The sequence below is a fragment of the Sceloporus occidentalis genome, unplaced genomic scaffold, assembly GCF_023333645.1.
Source record: "Sceloporus occidentalis isolate IW3139 unplaced genomic scaffold, rSceOcc1.0.p SCAF_6, whole genome shotgun sequence".
In the NCBI taxonomy this organism is placed as follows: Eukaryota; Metazoa; Chordata; class Lepidosauria; order Squamata; family Phrynosomatidae; genus Sceloporus; species Sceloporus occidentalis.
The window spans coordinates 18,462,343-18,486,228 of NW_028316986.1; the positions used below are offsets into that span (position 1 = coordinate 18,462,343).

Genomic DNA, 23,886 nt, shown 5'->3' on the forward strand with positions numbered 1-23,886 from the left:
ATTCCAGCAAATATCAGGATAGTTGAAGTCACCCATCACTACTACATGTCTCCTTTCTGAGTGTGTGGTCATCTGTTCTACAAAGGCATCATCCAATTCCTCCATCTGATTTGGGGGTCTGTAGTAGACTCCCACAATAACATCCTTGTTGTTTCCCTCCCCTTTAATTTTTATCCAGATGCTCCCCAGCTGGGTGCCAGTATTGATGTCTTGGATCTCTTCATTGGTGTAAATGTCCCTGACATATAGTGCTATTCCTCCTCCTTTCATGTTTGGCCTGTTTCTCTTGAAAAGGTTATATCCATCTATTTCTACATTCCAATCATGAGACTCATCCCAACAGGTTTCAGTTATGCCTCTTATATCATATTTGCTTTGTTGTACTAGGAGTTCAAGTTCATCTTGCTTATTTCCCAAGCTCTGTGCATTAGTGTAGAGACATCACAGACCAAGGGTCCCATTTACTTGCTGCCTGTGCAAGTTTTTTTGCCTCCCACTGTGGGTCCTTGCACTATTTATCTTGTTTCCTCTATGTCAGTTTGACTATTTTCTCCAGCCCTTTTGCCTTCCTTAAGATTGTCTCCCTCCCCCATGAAACTCAGTTTAAAGCCCTCCTGATCAAATTCTTGAGACTGTTGGCAAAACATTTCTTCCAACTGGCATGAGATGCAACCTGTCTATTGCAAGAAGTCCCTCCTCATGGAACCACAGCCCATGATCAAAGAATCCAAATCATTCTTGGTGGCACCATCTGCGGAGCCAGTTGTTCACATCTGCTATTTTCCTCTCCCTTCCTGGACCATGCCCTTTGACTGGCAGAAGAGACAAGATGACAACTTGTGCATCCATTTCTTTCAGCTTCCTACCAAGCACCTCGTAATCCCTTCTGATGTTCTGAAGGCTGTGTCTTGCAATATCATTGGTTCCCATGTGGACCAAAAGGAAGGGGTATTGGTCAGTAGGCTTGACCAGTCTTGTCAGCCTCTCTGTCACATCACGGATCTTTGCCCCGGGGAGACAACACACCTCTCGAGACATCTTGTCAGACCTACAAATCACTGCTTCTGTACCCCTCAGCAAGGAGTCCCCCACTACGTGACTGTTCCCTCTGGTGGAACTCTCAAGCTCCCCTGCTCTGTCTCTGAAGTCTGTCCATGCTGCTCTTCCTCGTCCTCCTTGATAAGGGAAAGAGCTTCAAATCAATTCTCTAGCTGCCAGATTCCAGAACAATCCCTTCTTGGCCTACTTCTCTGTGTGACATTCCTCCAGCTTTCTGCCTCCTGTGTATGTGAAGTGACTTCCTCTGCCCCAGCCACTTCCTCTGTGTGGTACTCGTCCAAGATCGTTAGTTCCGTTGTGTCCAGGAAATCCTCTTGCTCCCTAATATGCTGAAGTGTAGCTACTCCAGACTCCAACTGCTGTAACAGTGTGATGCGGCAGCTTAAAAAGCCAATGAGATTCTAGGCTGCATCAATAGGTGTATAGTGTCTAGATTGAGGGAAGTAATAGTACCACTCTATTCTGCTTTGGTCAGGCCTCACCTGGAATACTGTGTCCAGTTCCAGGCAATACAGTTCATAAAAGATGTTGACAAGGCGGAGCGTGACCTGAGTTTTTTGATTGTGTATTCCTTCATGGCGAGGGGTTGGACTCAAAGGCCCTTGTGGTCTCTTCCAATTCTATGATTCTATGACATATACACTCTGATGTAGATACCAAAATCCATGAATAATGCATAATATTTAATGACACCACCAGAAGCTAGGCTTGGGGTTTTGGCCTGGAAACCTCAGGGTCTGGGACGACCCAAAACTGGCAGCATTAGGGACCATAAAATGGAAATGGATGGTTCCTCATTGGTAATCAATTGGCCACTGAGTGGACTATACGGTGGTCGACTAGACAAATGTTCGATCTGATCCAGTATGTCTCGTATTGTGGTCACCAAGGTCAGGTGGTCCCTTAGGTCACCTGATGGTTTCTGCCACAGAAGGGTAGCACTCTAGTTTGTACTGGCAGCCAGATACAGCAGCATTGTCTTCTTTGGAGGGGAGCTTTAATGTTTGTAAGCACAGATGCAGAGATTGGCATTTCTCCTCCCCCTTCTCTATAGGCTTCACTTTACAAAAGTGCAAATCTGGATAGTTGGGAGAGGGGACAATGGTTTTTTACAAGAATTCCTTCATTTTCCTCCCACCTCTGGAACTGAATAAATTTGGGACAAATCAAAGCACTCCACCAGTATGGGCTACACCCTGAAACTTCACTTTTGCTAAGTTGCTTCTCCCCCCCCCCCCTCCATTTACCCAAGATTTGGATGGTTTAGTTGAAGAGCCAGCATGGCATAGTGTTTTGAATGTTGGACTACGAATCTGGATATCACAGTTTGATTCCTACTCAGCCATGAAACCTACTGGTTGGCCTTGGGCAACTCACATGCTCTCAGCCTCAGGAGAAGGCAATGCCGAACTTCCTCTGAACAAGTCTTGCCAAGAAAACCCCATGATAGGTTTGCCTTAGGGTCGCCATAAATTGGAAACTACTTGAAGGCATACAACAACAACGAAGTGTCTTTTTATAGCCTTCGATTGTGAAACTGGAAGCTGCATTAGGATTCATCTAGTCTAATCCCTTTCTCCAGAGTTATAGCATCCCTGACATGTTGAATTACACTCATCCTAAATATCTCCATTAAAGAAACCATAAGGCAAACTTCTGTTCTACTGCTGAAGAGCTCTTCCTTCTCCTTCTCCCCCTCTTTCCTTTCATACTCCCCTTCCTCCTCTTCTCCTTCTTCTTTCTCTTCTTCTCCTTCTCTTTCTCCCCTCTGTTTCACCAGCTGCTACTGACAAAAATTTTGGATCAAGAGTGATTCAGATCTGATCCAAGAATCTAGGAATCAGTGAGATATTGTTGAAAAATGTTCCAAGGCATGCCACCTTTTTAACTGTACTATTGTGATTGTATCTATGGCAATTTCATTCAGATGCTTTGTCAGTTTGTTTGGACTTGCTCCCACAGCAACTATCACCATTAGAACCATATTTGTTTTCTTATCCCAGAGGCACTGAATCTCAATTTGTAGGTCTTGGTTTTTCATAATCTCTCCCGGCTCTTTGTCTTTACCACAATATTGCTCTCCCTTAGGATTGCCACATCTATTATCCACACTTTCTTTTTTTTCAACCACAGTTATGCCTGGCATATTGTGTTCTACTTCTTTTTCAGTTTTAATCTTAAAGCCCCATAAGATTTTTACTTTAACAGTTTTGAAACATTTTCAGGCTTATGTTCCCACCAGTTCTTTGCAGGTGGTAAATGATAAATTCCAGCATATCATTGCAACCACTTTATCACTGTATTTCCTATACTCAGTCTATGCAGCCTTGCTGCACAAACCAATGAGGTGGTCAATGGTTTCATCTATGAAAAGGAGGAGGAAGAAGACAATTTCTCACTCTGTATACAAATTTCTCAGGGCAGCATGTAATCAAATCAGTTTAAGTAGTTTGTAAAAATTTAAAAGAGAAACAATACAGAGGCTAAACTAATGTGATTAAACAAATTGACAAGTTGAAACAAGACAGTTTAAAACCAGCTGAAACTCCTGAAGACATTTTGAAACCATGCACATGCTTGGTTTGGGATGAAATCTGTATTTCTTAGCTGAAATTTTAAAGCCTTGGTTTTTTACTAGGTGCCAGGATGACACCACCATTGGCACCAACCATGACTATAAGTGTAACGTATCCCATAACTAGGGTGCCAATGCAGAGAAGGGCTTTTCTATACCCTCCCATAGTGTATTTCTCTCACCAGTGAGGCAGAGAGGAGAGTCCTTTAGGATTATTTCCTAAAAAATAATCTTGGGAAATTTCCAGAGCTTTAAAACATTACTCTGAACATTTTCAGTGCCAAGGATGGCTGGGGGATTTGAGAGTTGTTATCCCCCCCCCCCCGCCCCCCAAAAAGTAATGTGTCCGACAGTAGTGGCCAATGATTCCATAGAATCATAGAATCATGGAATCATAAGAGTTGGAAGAGACCGCACGGGCCATCCAGTCCAACACCCTGCCATGCAGGAAATCCAAATCAAAGCATTCCCAGCAGATGGCCATCTAGTCTCTGCTTAAAGACCTCCAAGGAAGGAGACTCCACTACACTCCGAGGGAGTGTGTTCCACTGTCGAACAGCCCTTACTGTCAGGAAGTTCTTCCTAATGTTGAGGTGGAATCTCTTTTCCTGTAGCTTGCATCCATTGTTCCGGGTCCTGTTCTCTGGTGCAGCAGAAAACAAGCTTGCTCCCTCCTCAATATGACATCCTTTCAAATATTTAAACAGGGCTATCATATCACCTCTTAACCTTCTCTTCTCCAGGCTAAACATCCCCAGCTCCTTGAGTCGTTCCTCATAGGGCAAGGTTTCCAGACCTTTCACCATTTTAGTCGCCCTCCTCTGGACACGCTCCAGTTTCTCAATGTCCTTTTTGAATTGTGGTGCCCAGAACTGGACACAATATTCCAGGTGGGGCCTGACCAGAGCAGAATACAGTGACACTATTACTTCTCTTGATCTAGACACTATACTTTTATTGATGCAGCCTAAAATCGCATTGGCCTTTTTTGCTGCCGCATCGCACTGTTCTGGGGTCAATTTTTAACTGAGTATATGCAGTAAGTTAGAACAGAAGATGACTAAAACGATGTCTGATATAAAGAAAAAAACAATTAAATAAACATGTATGTTAAAAATATTAATTTACATCAGTTTTAATAAGCATAATGATGATTTAAACACTCACACAATAATTAAAAAACCTTCTGCATTGGCAAGTTAAAAATTAAAGACCTGAGTAAACAAAAGAGTAGCACAGTCGGCCCTTCTTATATACGGATTTTTTATACATGGATTCAAGCATCCATGGTTTGAAAATGTTCCAAAAAAGTATAAATTTCAAATATCAAACCTTGATTTTCCATTTTTTTTTTTATAAGGGACACCATTTTGCTATATCATTATATTTAATGGGACTTGAGCATACACTGATTTTGTTATCCATGGGGGATCTTGGAACCAAAACCCAGCGTATAACAACTGTGGCTTGCTGGTGAAAAGAGAACAGAGAGGCGGATAAAGCAGCTTCACAAGGAAGGATATTTTACAGCCTGGGAGCAGCCACCAAGAAGGCCCTCTCCCATGGCCTCACTGAACTCGTCCAGGATCCTGATGAGACCAATGATCTTATATCATTATGACAAAAAATAAGGAGCTGGAATGGGCTCTGGGAATGGATTTCCACAACCTAAACCCTAAAAAAAGTTGAATGATGGTAACTGTGGTCCTTGATGTCCCCTGGAGTCCCATGTAAAGCCCATGATGCCATTTTTCCACCTGTAGCCTCCTCTAGAAACCAGAATGTGTTTTGGATATGAGGAAGAGAGATGAAGTACCACAGTCAGAAGTCCCAAGAGGTTCTTTAAACAGTCTGCTGCAAAGTAGTAAGACTATTCCTCTTCAGTTACACCTGGCAAAGGAACAAGGAGTGAACTACTCCATACTAGGGCTTCCAGAAGACATCTAAGTCCTAGAGCAAGTTGACACTAGTGGCAAAAGTCTGAATGGACTCCCAAACCTGTTCTGCCCTTGACCCACTCCCAACCCAACCCACTAGCTGTTTCTCCACAGGAACATCTGGCAGATGTTTACATGTGTCCCTGCATCCAGATGTTGCTTTGATCCACTGCCACTGCCTTTCCTTGCAGCTTCCTGGCACAGCCGGAACAGATAACTCCCTAGAAGAGCTGCCATTTACTTCAATGTCCAGGTCAGTTCCCAGCCTGGAACAAATACAAAAAAGTTTTTCCCTCCTTGGCACTGCTGTGAACTGGGTGTCTCATTTCTGACCTCAGAGCAAACATCTGCGCACCAGTGGGGCAGCGCTGAGGAGAGGGAGAAAAAAACCTTTTTGTAACCAGTGGAAATCATAACTCTGTAACTGGTGGGTGGGAACAGGCCCAGACACTGAGTAAATGGCAGCACCTGCCAGGCAGATATCTGTCCTACATACCTTCCCTCCCCACCCAAAATTCAGGGCAAATCCATTGTTCATACTGCAGGAAACACCAGAGTTTCCTGCAAACTCTGCAGAAAACTGTGAGTTTATAAACTCTGGATTAGGATAGTATGCTCCAAGTTTGGTGCAGGTAGGGCCATACGTTGTGTGGCCTTATTGCACCGGGGGTGAGGGGAAGGCTCAGATTTTTCCCCCTTGTGTACACAAGCCCCTTGACTTGTCTACTGCAAAATCCTGGCTGACAAGGGGACAAGTCTCTGCTGTCTCTGAGCCAAGACTAGAATTAACCATGGAGCTGTTCTTGAAAGCCCTTATCTCTGATTGGACACAGCAGGGACTTCTCTCACTCCACAGACGTAGGGTTGCCACATTCCAGTCCCTCATATTCAGGCATCTAATTTACATATTGTGCAAATTATTATAATTATGAATATTATTAATTTGCATTCTGATTATGCAAATCCAACACATTAATCGTTGCCCTTTTTCTATCATAATGTTTCAACCTCAGTACCCTTCCCAAACTAAGAGCTCTTTTCTTCTTCTTTTCCCCCCTGGCTGATGTGAAGAGAGGGAGGCTTCCGAGCAACCCCAAAGAGTAAAGGGATTCCCTTTACTCGCTCAAGGCTGTCTGGAAGTGAAGTTCCACCCTGCTGCCTAGCCTTAGGGCCAACATGCTGACACAATCATCACACACACAAAGTCCATCTGCTTGCCTCCTTTCCTTTCCTGACTTTTGGGCCTGTCAAGGAAGCAGGGAGAGAATGGAAGAATGACAGTGCTACTTCCTGTGCAGTAGCAACCAGAACATACAGGGTGGGATGAGGCTCCTGCCAGTGCCAATGTTCTTGTGTGGTTTCTTGCTTCATTGCCACTGCCACGTTTTAACCTACCCATCAGCCTGTGATGAAGAAGAAATCTGGGATTTTACTGCTTCAACTGGCCTGGCCAGCTAGAACATTTTTTAATCTCTTCAGTCTGGGTTTTCCCAGGTTTTCCCGGTCAAATGGCAACCCTACACAGAAGTGCCGGTGGCAAATCAGTGGGAACCTCCAGCAGGATGGATTCTGATCACTGGCAGCTTGGAAAAGACCATTGTGCCAAAGTTTCTTTCCCCATCCCAGAACCCACTAGACAGATCAGATTGCAGCTCTCGTCACCCGCAGCCAGCACAGAAATGCTGAGAAATGTAACCCTGCCTATTTTGGGGGACTGTAAGTTGGGGAAGTCAGCATTAGGAAATTAAACTCCTCAGCAAATTTCTGCTTCTGACAAAATACACATCGCTTCCAAGGCTTATACAGTGATAACATCACACTATTACTTCCAAGATGAAAGCAAAATGTTCTTCAAAATCCTTTCATAGTTATTGCTTTGGAACAGAGACTAGTGACTTGGGATTATGCTTGCTGTATCTCACTGGGGCTTTAATTCTTCTTCTTTTTTAGAAAAAATACTTTATTGTGGTATTTTACATAAGTTATAATGCTTAGAAGATGTGATACAATCAGACTAAATATCATGAGTTTGCATTTCTGGGGTGAGCAAAAGTGAATAATTTGACAGTGCCTGCTTTCTGATTAACGATGTATAAATTTCAAATGGCTGAGATGAATGTCTTTGAAAAAGTGTTTTGCAAAAGCGTAAACAGAATTTTGCCTTATGAGTCATGGACCAAGCTTGCCTTTCTAGTTCCACGGATGGCCCCACTCTCAGGTTCACAAATAATGCAGTATATAGAATGTTACTTTAAAAAAAAATGATTACAAATATAATTTCAAGACATCATCCTTAATAAGTATCAATGTAAAAGTTACTTTTATTTTATCAATATTCAAAAATAACTAAATTATTTTTAGCACTACATAACTATTTTTTAATATTTTGATACTGATCAGCAGTACAAAATACAATGGAATCATGAGGCCATACATACTTTGTAACTATAAAATTAGCTTTCTAAAAAGTTACATCATAACAGGAATGCAGCAAATGTGGGGTAATAAATCTGCTCCAGCTTTTTGTGTAAACTGTAAAGTAACTATTGAAGCTGTTGAACCTGCACCTTTCATAACCCCTTTACAGTTTGGACTAAAATCCACAATGGATTAACTGATCCACTGACTTGGGAGTCACTACCCAACACAGCTCATTCAGTTACCATTGTAATGCAATTTAGGCATGGCTAAAATCTTATCTGCACTGCAGGAATAATGCATTTTGGCACTGCTTTAAATGCCATGGCTCCTGGGAATTGTACTTTGTTGAGGCACCAGAGGTCTGACAGAAAAGGCTAAATAGCTCACCAAACTACAAACCCCAGACTCCCATAGCACTGAGCAATGGCAGTTAAAGGAGTGTCCAACTGCATTATCTCTGCAATGCAGATTAGACCTTAGTTACAGCAAAAAGGGAGGCATTGTAATTAACTAGTTATTTCTACATACAGTTGTCCCTCTGGATTCTCTGACTTCCCGTTTGTGGTTTTGAATTTCCACAGATGGAAAGCCAAGAGGGACAAAATGGCCTGCGTGCCTGTGGTGTGTGTGTGAGGCCGCACATGGGGCCACACAGCCATTAAAAACAATGTGGCTCCAATATTTGCGTTTTTTCCGATTCGCCAGGCCGGGGGGGGGGGGGGGCGGAACAGATCCCCAGCAATTCGGAAAGGACAAATGTAGTTACTTTCCAACTCTGAAATTAGGGTATAGGACCTAACAGAGAAAGGAAATACAAAACAATTGAAGTGTGTGCATGTCTCTGTATGTGCAAACACACACATACATGCAGGGACAGTAGGACAGGAAGAATGAACTATTTCCATTCCTGCTGACTCAAAGAAGCAGCTGAACATCATTCCCTGCAGCTAACACTTAATTTTTGTGAAACATCAAGCAGAAATTCTGTTTGGTAGCAAATATCTTCAAAGAATTGAATGCTTAGACAACTGCTCAGAGTCCACGCCTGCACACCTGTCCCCTTTCTGCCATGCACTCACAGCTTCTGTGCACAGGAATTAATAATGCATATAGACTATACACACAATTTGTTCCCCTGAAAAATGATGGATACATGTACAGGGATTTGTTGTTGTTACTGTTGTTGTGTACTTTCTTACTTATGGTGACCCTAGGATGAATCTATCATAGAGTTTTCTTGGCAAGACTTGTTCAGAGAGGGTTTGCATTTGTTTTTCTCTGAGGCTGAGAGAGTGTAACATGGTCAAGGTCACCCAGTGGGTTTCCGTGGCTGAGTGGGAATTCAAACCCTGGTCTGCAGAGGCATAGACCAGCACTCAAACCACTACACCACACTCGCTCATTGTTGTTACCATTTATAATAATAATAATAATAATATGTTTTATTTTTATACCGCTTTTCCGAGGTGATCAAAGCGGTTCACAGAGTCAATAAAAATTAACACATCATAAAAACAACCTTAAAAAACCAATAAAAATAGAACAACATGCAATAAAGACAAGCAAGATGGTGGTTGGGAGGAGGGCTTGTCTTCTTAGCAGGCAGAAGCCTGTTGTTGCTGGCCTGCTTCTCTCCTCCTCAAGATGGTGGTCGGGAGGAGGGCTTTACTTCTTAGCAGGCAGAGACCTGTTGTTGCTGGCCTGCTTCTCTCCTCCTCAAGATGGCGGCCGGGAGGAGGGCTTTACTTCTTAGCAGGCAGAGACCTGTTGTTGCTGGCCTGCTTCTCTCCTCCTCAAGATGGTGGTCGGAAGGAGGGCTTGTCTTCTTAGCAGGCAGAGGCCTGTTGTTGCTGGCCTGCTTCTCTCCTCCTCTTATCATCAAGTCAACTTCAATTTATGGCAACCCACTGAATGTTGAGTCCTCCAAGATACCTGGTCATCAGCTACCCTTCTCAGCTCTTGCAGACTCAGAGTCCTGGCTACCTTGTCTATATCAATATACCAGCAGTGTGTTTTCCTACTTTTCCTCCTGCCTCCCTCTTTACCAAGGATTATCATCTCATGATACATCCAAAGTAGAACAGTACTTTGATATGTCATCAAATGATACATCCAAAATACAACAATCTCAGTTCAGTCTTTTATTTATTTGTTTGTTTAATATCCTGCCTTTCTCCCTACACAGGATACAAGCTTCTCCAACTTCACTTCTAATTACAATTCAGGCCTTATTTTCCCTAAGACCCATGCATTTGTCTTTTTAACAATCCATGGTATCTATAGAACTTTTCTCCAACATCACCATACAAAGAACTGCACATAGATCTTAGTGGGTATACACAAGGAAAGAATGTGAATTTCATTTCTGTTCATTTTTTATATTGAATTAATCAAAATTCATAAATTTCTTCATATTCAGGACAGAAACATCTTAATTTTTCTCCAAAACAGTGAACAGGGAAGAAACAGACAATGAACAGATTTTTTTTTTCCATCCAGAACCAGGGCATTCAAATGTGGCCCAAGAGCAAATGAAGCTTGAGCTCTCACTAGACACCAAAATGACTAAATAGAAATTATCATTCTTTAGACTCATCATGAGATGACATGGCTCACTGAAAAATAAATTTATGTATTTATTTATATTCCACCTTTCTCCCAGAAAGGGACTTAAGGTGGCTCACAGATGAACTATTTAAAAAAACAATTAAAATCAACTAGCTAAAAATAGTATAAAGTGCTATAAAAATACAAAAGCTTTAAAATATATATATCTAAGGCACATACCCCATATAAAAGGCTCACTGACATGATTATATATTAAAAGCCTGCTTTGAATAAAAATGTATTTCCCTGCTGACAAAAGGAAAGCAGGGAAGGTGCCAGTCTAGCCTCCTGTAGAAAGAACTCCAGAGGGTGGGAACAGCCACTGAGAAGGCTCTCTCTCATGTCTTCACCACATCAGCCTGTGATGGTGGCAGGACCAAGTGAAAACCTTCCTCTATAGTTCTTATGACCCTTACAGATTTGTATGAGGAGATACCATCTTACAGATAGTCTGGACCTAGGCCATATAGGTCTTTATAAGTCATGACCAGCTCTTTGAATTGTCCCTGGAAATGAACTGGTATCCAGTGAAGCTGATTCAATGGGAGTTCTATGCTCCCTATAACTGGCCCTGGTCAGGATTTTGACTGCTACATTTTGAACGTGTTGAAGTTTCCAAACGGTTTCCAAAGGCTGCCCCATGTAGAGTGTGTTACAGTACTCCGAACAGAATTTAATCAAGGCATGTGCCACCATAGCCAGCTCAGATGTCTCAAAGAACAGGCTCAGCTGATACATTAGCTTTAGTTGTGCAAATGCACTCCTGACCACTGCTGAAACTCAGACATCAAGGCTCAGAGTTGAGTCCTGAAGCACACCCAAGCAGTAAGCCTGAGTTTTCATGGGGAGTGTAACCCCATCCAGCACAGGCAAGGTCCCTATTCCCTGATCTGCCTTACAACTGACCAGGGGCACCTCTGTCTTGTCTGGATTAAGTTTTAATTTGTTCACCCTCATCCAGTCCATTATTTTGAATTTTATTGAGATTTTAAATGTTTTTTTGTCTGTGAGCTGCCTTGGTTCACTCCAGGAAGAAAGGTGACATATAAAATTAAATAAATAAATAAATTAAATTAAATTACTGACAGCAGACATTGGTTCAGTTTCCTTGGAATGAGCTAGAAAGGAGAGCGAGAGTTGGGTGTCATCCACATACTGGTTACACTACACCCCAAAACTCAGGATGACCTGTCCAAGTGGTTACATATAGATGTTAAATAACATGGGGGACAAAAGAGAACCCTGTGGAACTCCACAGGCAAATGGCCAGGGAGTCGAACAGGAATCTCCCAACACCACCATTATACCACTGCATTCACCCCGCAAAGAAAGACTGGAACCACTGCATAACAGTACCTGTAAGTCCCATCTCGGAGAGGTGACCCAAAAGGATACCATGGTTGATGGTATGGAAAGCCACCAAGAGGTCCAGCTGGGACACACATTGCCTAGGAGGGGCGCTGCCGAAATAAACCACAGAAACTTATCTTGGAGGAAAGGCCACAACTTTATTAAAATGGCAACATTAACAACAACAGCAATCGTATAGGGTTGGCCCATAGCATAAGGTCATGATCTGGACATTCAGACAACCCCCGGTTGTTCGATGACAGCAATGGCCGCCCCCAGCCAAACATCGGGATTATGGTATGCCATGGTATGCCATAATCAGCCATCTGGATGTATATCTCGATAGTCCCTAGTCACCGGGCTACGCCAAACGTTATGGCCCCCGCAATGGCCACAACGTATGCCCTCAGCTTACCTGTGTCCGCAAGGACTCCCGCTCCAGTGCTCCGCAGCCCTGGAGACCACTCACCCCAGATCATGGCCTATGCTCTGCCCAAAGTTGTGACAAGCAACACCAACCCAAGGGAAGGAGGGTGGGGAGCTAAGCAAAATGGCCCCTAACATCGGGTCATGGGCCTATAAAGGCCTAGCAAGAGGGAGGGGCCAGGAAGAGGTTGCTCCTCCCCCTCCAGGCTGCACCAATCAGCAGCCTGGAGGACGAGAAGGAGCAACCACAGAGAGGCCCTCTCAGGGTAGAGAGACCTCTCCCCACCATCCTGCCCCTCCCAACCGGCTCAGCCAGCCTTGGACACCCAGCAAGGCATGCTGGAGCGCTCCAAGGCACGCACACAGCAGCGGCAAGGCACAGCCTCCCCACGGCAACACGGCTGGGCAGGTGAACCCACCTGCCATCCTCAATGTTTGCTAAAGTGAAAGGCAGAAGGAAAAGAGAAAGACAACATCTTAAATCAGATTATTACTCAGACTAGCAGAGCTCTGTTCAATCAGTTGAATTTACCTTCATGTTGACTCACCATTTAGCAATTGATTCAATGGGTCTACTGTAGTTGTGACCAATCCACAAGATTCCAGCTCACATTACAGATGGATTGATTCCACGTCCCCTGCCCACCATGGCTGGAGATGTGCGTTTGCTGCCCTCTTGAATGAGGTCAACAGCCAATTAGATGTGGTGTTTCTACAGCACATTGGGGAAGGGTTGGGGTGGAGCTGAGGCTATTTAAGCCAGCACCACCCTTCCTTATCCCTCTTTGCAATTGTTGTCCCACCCTCCTGCCTGGACTTCAGTGTGGCTGTGTTGGTCGCATTAAGGGCCGAGTAGGAATTTTCTCCCCTTTCCAAAGGTTTTTCGCCTACCTCACACTGTTGTTCGGGGACTTTCAAAATTGGCTTAGGTGTGGATTTAAGTAGGCGGTCACTGGCTGTTGATGGGGGAGAATTAGTTGTCAGGTGAATACCTATGGCACCCACTTGTGGTGAAGGTTAGGCCTCTGAAACTTTCTCTTTAGGTCTTGCAAGTAAGGAGAGAGGAAAAGAGATCTTCCTTAGGGCTGACCTGGGATATAACCCTCAATCAAGTCCTGTGAGTTGAATGAGGAAATCTCAGGTTGATGTTCCAGATGAGAGCTGGCCAGGGAGCAACCCAGTCATGGGTTTTTCCATGGAGTTCAGGTGTTTCGACAAGGGGAACCTGAGGAGGCGGTCTGAGGAATAGACCACCTGCCACAGCTGCTCCCACACCAGGTTGCTCCCTTACATTTTTACAGGTTTTCAAGAAGACAGTTAAATAGGTTAATTCAATAAAGTGGCCCATTTTACAACCCTTATATGTGTCTGGTGTCTTATTTCAATTGGACAGCAATCAAGTAAAGGAATCCAGACCCCTGAGTATGCAAAATCTAAGCAGAACTGTTGATGACCATGGCTTTTAGCAATCTCTCATTCACAGGATTACCGTATATCAAAGGCAGACGGATGAAAAATCACTCATACCATGACTTTGAATACTTAACTCTTCAAAATGTGGAGTACAGTTCCTATGTCTTCAAACATATTGGTCCTAATTTAGAGTTACCACCTCTTTTCTTGTCAGAGGCTCCTCAACTTTTAACCCCTGCCCAGAAGCCAGGTACATGCTAGGGTAACTGTAGCTATGGCACTGAGCTGTGCAAATGTGAAGAATAACATTTTGCTTCCTTTCTGAAGAATCTATCAGATTGTTTACATTTTTTCCATTAGATGGGAAAAACTCAACACTTAAACCATTTCAGTGTGGGAGAGATGGTCATATTTTCCATTCCTTACTATCCATAGGAAAGATCATAGGCTATTGAGTAAAACAAACCTGGAACACACAGCCATTAATTTCTTCTGTCCCAAAATAAATGACCAAACAGGCTATCTTTGGTGTCTTTTGAAGCTGAAGAACCAGTGTTATGTCTTAGCCAATGTCTAAAGATCCCATGTTTTCAAAACATCAGTTTTCAGGTTTTTACTTAAATTAATTTGGTTTTAAATAGGAAGCAGAGGGAAGGGTTAAAATGCAGCCATCCAGTTGCATTCAGTCTTCCCAAAGCTTCTTTGCCCTGGACCCTATAGGTCCCATATCTAAAAATATAGCCCAAATGATAATTTTCTAGTCATGGAAGTGATTTTGTTTTAGCCCCCTCCTGCAGTCCCTGCAAGCTACAAAATTGGGCATGGATGACTAGCCACTTTCTATATCAAAAATCTTATATATTTTTTTTAGAGTTGGTGCAACCAGAAGTGAATCCTGAGAGGGGGCTGACCCCCCAGATCCCAGAAAATCCATCTATTCCTGGTTTCATTTTAATAGCTACTGAGGAATCATGGAGTTATAAACCACACCACCGAAAACCTGGAGCCATATGGGAATATGAAAGCACAAAGATCGGGTGGATACAGGGGCTGGTCAGGTATTCAGATGCAACCGTAAAGATGTTGTAAACACTTTTAAAGTTCTTTCAAAACAAGGAAGAACTTGGTCTTGCTCAGTTGCTTTAATGCATTAAATCAGAACAAAATACTTTACTCCAGCTGTTCTCTCACCTCCATTTCAGTCCACATCCACTTCCCTTGGGCATCTAATTTAAACGTTAGATGGTGCCAAAAATCAGTACAGAATGAAGTTAAAGCTTTTCCTAATTGGCTCAGCTTTTTAACATGAAGTCTACTGGGTATTTTAAGAATCTTTCATGATGTGAACCAGGAGAACTCCACAGTTTGCTTGAATTAATTTCCCATGTTTTTTTTGCGGGGGGGGGGGGGGAACCTTTGCAAATTACCTAATATAGGTTAAAATCTTAAATTAAGTGCCACTCTTTGGGAAATTGTTAAACAGCATGGCTTTTTTAATTAAAAATTTATTATTATTAAAACATACACACACACACACACACACACACACACACAAATTAACAGCTTTAACATATTTCCAAATAATACCCTGGGGAGAAACAGACCAGCAGCTTCATAGAATCATAGAGTTGGAAGAGACCACAGGAGCCATCCAGTCCAACCACCTGCCATGCAGGAACTCTCAGTTGGCTTCGGGGTGGCATGGGAGCCTGGCTTTCAGATGACACATGCCCTGATGCTGCCCCAAGCCAGCATCACACTGTCTACCACCACCACCACCCCGATGGCAGACAGTGTTGCAGTGTTCCGGCAGTGCAGCATTTACATGCCATATGCTGCAGGAGCACCAAAAAGCCACCACCACAGCAGAATAGGTGCCCTTTTTCCGGTGCAAAAAGAAGCAGCATTTTGCCACGTTTTTGCACCAGAAAAAAAGCTGGATCAGGGTTGCAGTGTGCAGTTGCTGCAGCCCTGATCTGGCCCCCAAAGGGCTGGCATCAAGGCGCCCCTATACAGCCATCTGTTTCAGCCCCTACTTTTTTTATACATGATAAAAATAAACATACACACAAGAAAGAAAAAACAGTTACTTTGACTACCTCCTAAATTCTACTTCATCTGGTTTTATGAAATGCTTGTTTGGCTCAATATTTTCAATTTCCGATTTACATAGCATTTTACAGTCTCAACAGTGTTAAACCCATTAAGATCAGTTCTTTATATTTAATCTTTCCCAGTGTTTTTGTTCATCTAAACTTCCCCTTTTCTCTTACATAATTCTACAATAAGGTTCCGTTCTTTTTCAATAGTAGTCATATCTTTATTATTCAATCTAGCTGTTAATTTGTCCATTTCACACTTATCTGCTAGGCTCAACAACCATTCATCAATTGATGGTACGTTTTTGGATTTCCAATATTTAGCCCACAATATCTTAGAAGTTATATACAATACTAATCTCCAGTGTTTGTTCTCTACCTTTTCTGGCATGGTCTTTTGTGACAAGCCTGCACTTCCAACCCTGTAAGATAGGACAAAGCTAAAAGACACCCATTCTCTGTTCCTCAGAAGCAACACCAATCATGGGTAGAAATATAGACTTCCAATTTCCTTTATCTTGGGCGCGTTACAGACCGCCCCTTTGGGGCAGCCTATACCCGCCCCTTTCCCCGACGGATCGGGGCCTCAGCTGCCACAACGGCAGCCCTGAAGCCTCGATCCACTGCTTTTCCAGGCCGCGGGAAGTGGCAAAAGGCCGCTTCTTGCGGCCTGGAAAGGAGTGTCCTTGGGGCTTCAAGCCCCAAGGACACCTCAACAGTGGCGGGGAAAGGAGAAAGGGACCGCTCAGCCCCTTTCTCTTTTGTGACGATGGCGCAGCCGTGTAAAGGCTGCACCAGCGCCACAAACCCAGGAAGGAGCTCTTGCGCCTTGGAAAGGGCGCCACCGACACCCTTCCACAGCGCCAGGACATCATGTCTGCGCCGCCCCGTTTGGAGGCGGCGCGGTCAGGACGTCCTAATGGCGGTGCCCTGTAGAATGGGCGCCACCATTTTGTACGTACTTTGTATGTACTAGGGTCGGGGACGTCTGAAAGAGACGCCCCCGAGCAACCCTAGTACGTACAGAGTACTTACAAAAAGGCCCTTCTGGAAAGGGCCATTATGACCTGTATAAGTAAAGTCCCAGGCTTTTACATCTAGATAGAGGGCAGTGATTCCATCATGAGAGGAGTAGTGAATCCACTCTGGGTTTTACTCTGAACATTAAAAAGCTATACAAATGGCAAAATCCTGTCTCCAAAAGGGGTTTGACACCTTGGATTGTTTCTTTTAACCTGCCACTTTGGAGATAGATAAGACTCCTTTTCAAGGGTTCCTTTGAACTCCTTAGCAACTACATTAACATGACCAACACAAAGGGAGAACAATCTTTAGACTAAGCGATAGAGTCAAATCAGCTTCAGTACATTTATTAAAGAAATAAACAGGAAAGCTATCCTTTGCTTTTAAAATGAAATGAACAAAGAAACTATTAGTTAATTATGGCTCTAGTAAGCAATTCACTGAAGCAAGCTTCAGCAGAAGGAGACCACTATGCCTTCCTGGTATAGCCAGTTTTGTCTTTAGAACAATATTATAGCACTATTATTCCACTATAATTGCTACGGCTGCCCCCTGTGAAATTCGGGGGTTTATAGTTTAGAGCTCTCTGGCTGAGAATTCTAAATGCCCTTGCCTCGACTGTAAATCCCAGGATTCCAAAGAAGGCAGCCATAGCAGTTAAATTAGAATAATAGCATTGTAATGGTGTAGTGTGATAAATTACACATGTCAGTGTTATGCAAGCTCTATCTTCATCGATCCTGTCTTTTTCTTCATAATGCATTTCTTATTATTTTTCCCTCTTCATCCCACCCCACACACTTTTGACAATAAATAAATGGCCAGGAGGTCTGGAACCCATATTTCAGAAGATTCAGAGAAATGTTGCTTTGAAAGAGCTGGAGATTATTAAAGGCAGGGATATGGAAGTCAGGAGTATGTATCAGCATTTGTTCTGACTGTAGCAGTGACATTTTTCAGTCTGTAAATCCTCCGATTGAATGTTGGTCAGTGAAAATGGTTCAAATCAAGATTAATTTCTCATGTAATAGGCCTAAATTAGTGCTGCCAGAACAACAGAGGAGACTGCCTGCCACTACAGGAAGCCCACAGAGAAGCAGGAAGTGGGGTAGGGAGCCACAGATGTTCTATATTTATTGCCGATCAGTAAAACTGTAACCATTACAAGCTAATGAGGGAAGGATAAAAGTGGGTAGGAGATGCAGCTGCAGAATGCAAACAAGAGCGGAAGCAAGGCACTGGCTACCTCAGGGAGCAGAACACAGGATCAATGCATTGCATTGCACCTGCTTCTACCCTGTTGTCATCGCTGTGTTCCTAACTTCCCCTACCCTCTGTTACCCCAAATGCCAAGCCCTCCAGGGGGCACCCACAATCAATATTTAATAGGGGTGTTCTATTAGCTCACTTAAAGCAGCTGAGAAGACTTGTGCAACTAAAAGCAGGGATCAAGCCTGTGTATATAGGTTCTGCAAAACAGAACTCCAGAATGCAAGGTCCAAATGTACAGTGGGCCCTCCACATTTGGTAGTTTTAGGGATGCAAGACGCTCATCAAAGTGGAAAAAATGCAAATAAAAAAGCCACTTTTTTTTTTTACTTGAGAGAACATCTCTCTAGGAATCTTGAGGTCCTCCAGCACATATCTGTGGTCAACTTCTGGGGAAAATTGACCATAGAATAGTGTTGGAAGACTTAAACATGCCTAGAGAAGTGTTTTCCCTAAGAATCTCTAGGTCCTTCCAGCAGAAATTGACCATAGACTTGCACTGGAGATCTAGAGTGTCCCAGACACCACATATTCATCAGATCCACAAAACTGCAAAATTCAAAGCTGCAAATATGGAGGGCCAACTGTATTTTTATTTCTAAAAAGGGAATCACCACTCGCACCAAAGCGTGCTCTCTCTCTCTCTCTCTCTCTCTCTCTCTCTCACACACACACACTCAAGAATTAACTATATAAAATGTTGTAACAGATAGTGACTTTAGGGATTGTAGAGGGTAATACTGTACCTAGTTCCAGAAGCAGATATTCCAGTTGGGAGATTCTGTGAGATGAACATTGCTCAGCAAGCTGCCTGTGGATCTAGGGTGGCCAGAGGTTGCTGAGGAGTCAAGTGAGATATAGACATAGTGTCTGTCTGACCTCAAAACAAGACCAAATTGGGGCTACCTTGACAAGCATATTTATAAGGCAAAACATATCCCAGAGCAGATTTTGAGATTAAACTGAAGTTTTGAGGAGGAGAAAATGAGAGGGAAACTTATAAATGACTGGACAATCAATGCAAATGTCTCTGGACAATGGAGTATCTCCTCCAGAGGGAAGTGTACTTTGGTTCCTGTTCATTTGTAAGCCCAAGATCTATCATCCACCATCACTCCTATTAATGAAGGGGTTATGCAGATTCCAATATTGATTAATCTGTCCTGGCTATGGGCATTAGCTTTCCCCCATGCTGAGCCATCTGGATCTCCTTATATGATCACAGGTCTCCTTATATAGCATGGTTAGTTTCCTGCACTGGGGGTGCCTTCTCAGCTACATGCCTAAAACATCCCTTGTGACATCAACTTGATATTGAAAAAGACAAGAGCTTCAAAGGGTCAGATCTTGGGGAACACCCCATTCTTCCTTTCCTTGGACTCTGCCATGCCCCCTTTTCTTGCACTGTTCCTTGCACCTTCCCACTACAGCTCTCACCCTCCCTTCCCTTCCTTGCCCTCTCTCCCTTGTGTCCTAAAGGAATAGAAGGTTACTTTTTAAAAAAATGAAAGCTTAGAATCCTGGCAAGATGAAGACCCAAACTCACACTGGGTGGTCTGCCAGAATCCAGATAAAACCTGGCCAATTCAGTCATATGACAACCCTACACTTTACTGACATAGGAGCTACCAATGACCACTGTCCTAGGATTTACTTTCCCACATTCCTCTTCTCTCCACTATTACCAAAGCTACTGGGTTTTTTCTTGGCTGGTGTCGCAGACAAGCATTTGCCATGTTGCAGGGGGAAAGTGGGGAGAGGACTGTATACAGGGAAACGATTAAACACACCTCTGACTTTTAGAATCATCCCAGATCCTCAAGTCTATGCTCTGTTTCCTGTGGGCATTACATAATACTGGGTTAAGGTGGAATTATCAACTAAAGAGTGAAATTGGCCACCAGGGAATTCAGATAAGATTATAATGTTTCAACATGACAACACGTTCGCTGTTCGGTTCAAGTCTGAGTAGACAGACTGGCAGTGTTGATGCTATGGGACAATGAGCACGAAGAGGATATATTTTACTTGGAATTATATTTTATCACTGTACTGTGTCCCTCCACCATGTTATTTATGTTTTGCTGATATACCAATTGCCAATGGCAGCCCTCGTTCCTGCTCCCTAAGGAAGGAGAAACACACCACCACATCACCCACATACATTGTCTCCACCTTTGTCCCCCACACATTATTGCCACCTTGGGACCCTTCCATCCCCCTTGCTTTCATCACCACTGCTGCTGCCCAATCTCTGAGAGTGAAATGGAGACTGGAAGGCCCATTGGCTTGGTAGACAATACACCAGCCTAGAAAGTGGTTGGTCATGTTCTCCATACAGCTTGACAGGCAGAAATGCCTGGACTACAACTCTGGAGACCAGGGTTTGATTCCCTGCTTGGTCATGGAAACCCATTGGGTAATCTTGGGCAAATCACATACTCTCAACCTCATAAAATTCTGTGATTGACTCGCCTTATGGTCACCATAGGGCAGAAACAACTTGAAGACACCCAATAACAAGAAGACAGACTCTCAGGGCATCATGTTCATGGTGACTTGCTTTATATATCTCTCAGAACCATGCATTTGGGGCCTGGGTAGTTTGAGAGTGAAAAAGCTTTTCCAAACAAGAGCAGCCTCTCCCCTAACAGAGAGAGCACTAAAATTTATCACTCCTACAATTCGCCTGAGGCAGACACAGCATCACCTAATAGAAAGGCTGACCCTGCAAACTACAGCTATTAATATATATTGTCCAGAATGAAATCATGTTAGGGATTTACATTTATGGAACTGGTCAATTATGCAATAGGTTAAACTTCTTACTGGCTTGAATAGGGAGGTCTAGGAGACCCCCTTACTAAAATATTCTCTTGCATTTAAAAGAGTCAACTGTGCTTTTGGAAAGATACATAGGCACAGGTTCACCCTCACTTCACTCATAAACCCATAGAGTTACACTTTGCTAGCTCTCAGCAGGCTCTTAGCCTAGTTTTACTGTTGCCATAGGACTCTTTTAGAGAATTTAACTGAAAGACTGCAGGCCTGATCTGCAATGTTATGCAGTAGATAGCATCAAATCCCACAGGCAGTCACCCCATACAGATTTAAGTGAGAAATGGATGGAGTGGAAACAGGGAGGGGAAAGGATTTTAAAACAATATTGGGAAGGAAGTTGATTCACAATTGCTATTAGAAAAGAAATCTGTGCTCCGAGGAGATAAAAGTGAAGATTCATCTATCAGGCGAGACTACTGAGGCGAGAACTGCAGTAATTCAAGAAACAATTAGCTGTCACTCCTGAGGGGAAGCAGACTGCGAAAAGTAGTTAGATGGTGATATAATCTTTGTATTATGAGTAGTTTGAGAGGAAAAGTCTCACTTGTGGGGCAAAAGAATCTGGAATCAGTCCTCCCTAAGGGTCCAATCAAATGCTTGTCTTTGGTTGGCAATATGAACCCTATGGGTTTTTTTAAAAAAAAATCAGACTTTATGATTGATCACTACTCAGTGCCCTTCTTAAGGTCCCCCATTCAGCCTAGCCTCCTGGGGAAGCCACACTTTAGTTAGTTCTATAGCTGGGCTGTGCAGCCATGGAGGAGCCAAGGTTTATTTGGGGTGAATCCTGTGTGTGACCACTGCCATTTTGATGAAACAAAAAGTTATTTTTGTTGATTCCTCCTATGCTTTCTGTAACTATTTTGGTGTTTGCACAGTACAGTGGAGCCCCCAACAGTTAAAAGGGGGTAATCACACCTCCCTGAGCCCTCTGAAGTTGTGAATCTTTTCTTTTCTTTTCTTTTCTTTCTTTCTTTCTTTCTTTCTTTCTTTTTTATTATTTTAAAATTCACTGTTTGGACATGTCGGTGAACCTGAGAGCCCTCTGGCCTGCAAAAAAGTCCTCTAGGCCACATATGACTCCTGTTTGACATATCTGTCAAAAGAGTGGTGAATCACTTTCAGCCTGAAGACCAAATTCAAATCTAAGGAGACATATTCCAAGGGTTAAAAGGGTGGGATCAAAAATACCAGCATACTATAGTAGGAAAGCCTACTTTAGGCAATTAATTACTAAACTGCAGTTGTTCATATTTTGACCATGTCATGAGAAGACATGACTCACTAGGAAAGATTATAATACTTGGTAAAGTTGAGAGCCATAGGAAAAGAGGAAGACCACATTCTAGATGGAAAGATTCAAGCAGAGAAGCCATGACCATGAATCTCCAAGAACTGAGAAGGGAGGTTGAAGATAAGGTGATTTGGAGGTCTCTCATTTATAGGGTCACCATAGATGAAAGCTGACTTGAAGGCGGTTACCAACAACAAGGTAAGCTTTAGCTGAGGCAATTCAACATTTTAGAATGGGAAGAAACCACCTTCTCTGCAGGTTTTGGAGAGAAAGTTGCCATCTGAAAAACCTGGTAAGGCTGGATAAAGACCCTGTTAAATTTGTATCAGGATCTGGTATTTCTCATGCCTTCTCTATAGAAAAGAGCCTGGACAACCCTTGGGCTCATGTGCTCCCCTTCCTATCTTCTTTGGCATTTCCATAGGTCCCCTTTCATGAAATCATAAAATCATAGAGTTGGAAGAAACGACAAGGGCCATCCAGTCCAAGCCCTGCCATGCATGAACTCACAATCAAAGCATACCCAACAGTTGGCCATCCATCCTCTGTTTAAAGACCTCCAGGAAAGGAGATTCCACCACTGGAACAACCACTGGAACAACACACACTTCTGTCAGTCATAGAATTGTAGAGTTGGAAAGGACCTCAAGGGTCATCCAGTCTAACCCCGTCATGTAGAATACACAGTCAAAACACTCCTGACAGGTGGCATCCAGCCTCTGTTTAAAAACCTCCAAAGAGGGAGACTCCACCATGGACTGAGTCAGCATGTTCCACTGTCAAACAGCACTTATTATCAGGAAGTTCCTCCTAATGTTGAGGTGGAATCTCTTTTCCTGCAGATTGCATCCATTGTTCCGTGTTCTAGTCTCCGGAGCAGCAGAAAACAAGCTTGCTCCATCCTTAGTGTGACACCACTTCAAATATTTAAACAGGGCTATTATATCACCTCTTAACCATCTCTTTTCCAGTCTAAACATACTCAGCTCCCTAAGTCTCTCCTCATAAGGCAAGATTTCCAGACCCTTCACCGTTTTGGCTGCCCTCCTCTGGACACACTCCAATTTGTCAACATCCTTTTTGAATTGTGGTGCCCAGAACTGGGCACAGTATTCCAGGTGAGGCCTAACCAAGGCAGAATAGAGTGGCACTATTACTTCCCTTGATGTAGACGTTATACTTCTATTGATGCAGCCTAAAATTGCATTGGCCTTTTTAGCTGCTGCATCACACCATTGACTCATTTTCAACTTGTGGTCTACTCGGACTCCTAGATCCCTTTCACATGTAGTCTCCTTAAGCCAGGTGTCCCCCATACTATACTGTATGTATGCATTTCATTTTTTTTTCTACCTAAGTGCAGTATCTTACATTTCCACCTGTTGAAGTTCATTTTGTTAGATTTGGCCCAGCTTTCTTATCTATTAAGGTCATTTTGAATTTTGATCTATTGTTGAAAAAACCATAAAGAAAAAGTCCAGATTCTTCAAAATCCCAGCTACCAGACTGAGAATGAGGTTTCCAAGTGAAGCAGCTTTATTCAAAACTCGCACAGACAGAATGGATTTATTT

At 43.2% G+C, this 23,886-nt stretch overlaps 1 protein-coding gene across 2 annotated transcripts in view; it reads left to right on the plus strand.

Annotated features, from left to right (window-relative positions):
- Positions 1-23,886, plus strand: part of LOC149310446 (follicle-stimulating hormone receptor-like) — a 149,951-nt gene that overhangs the window by 47,190 nt on the left and 78,875 nt on the right. The window lies entirely within an intron of this gene.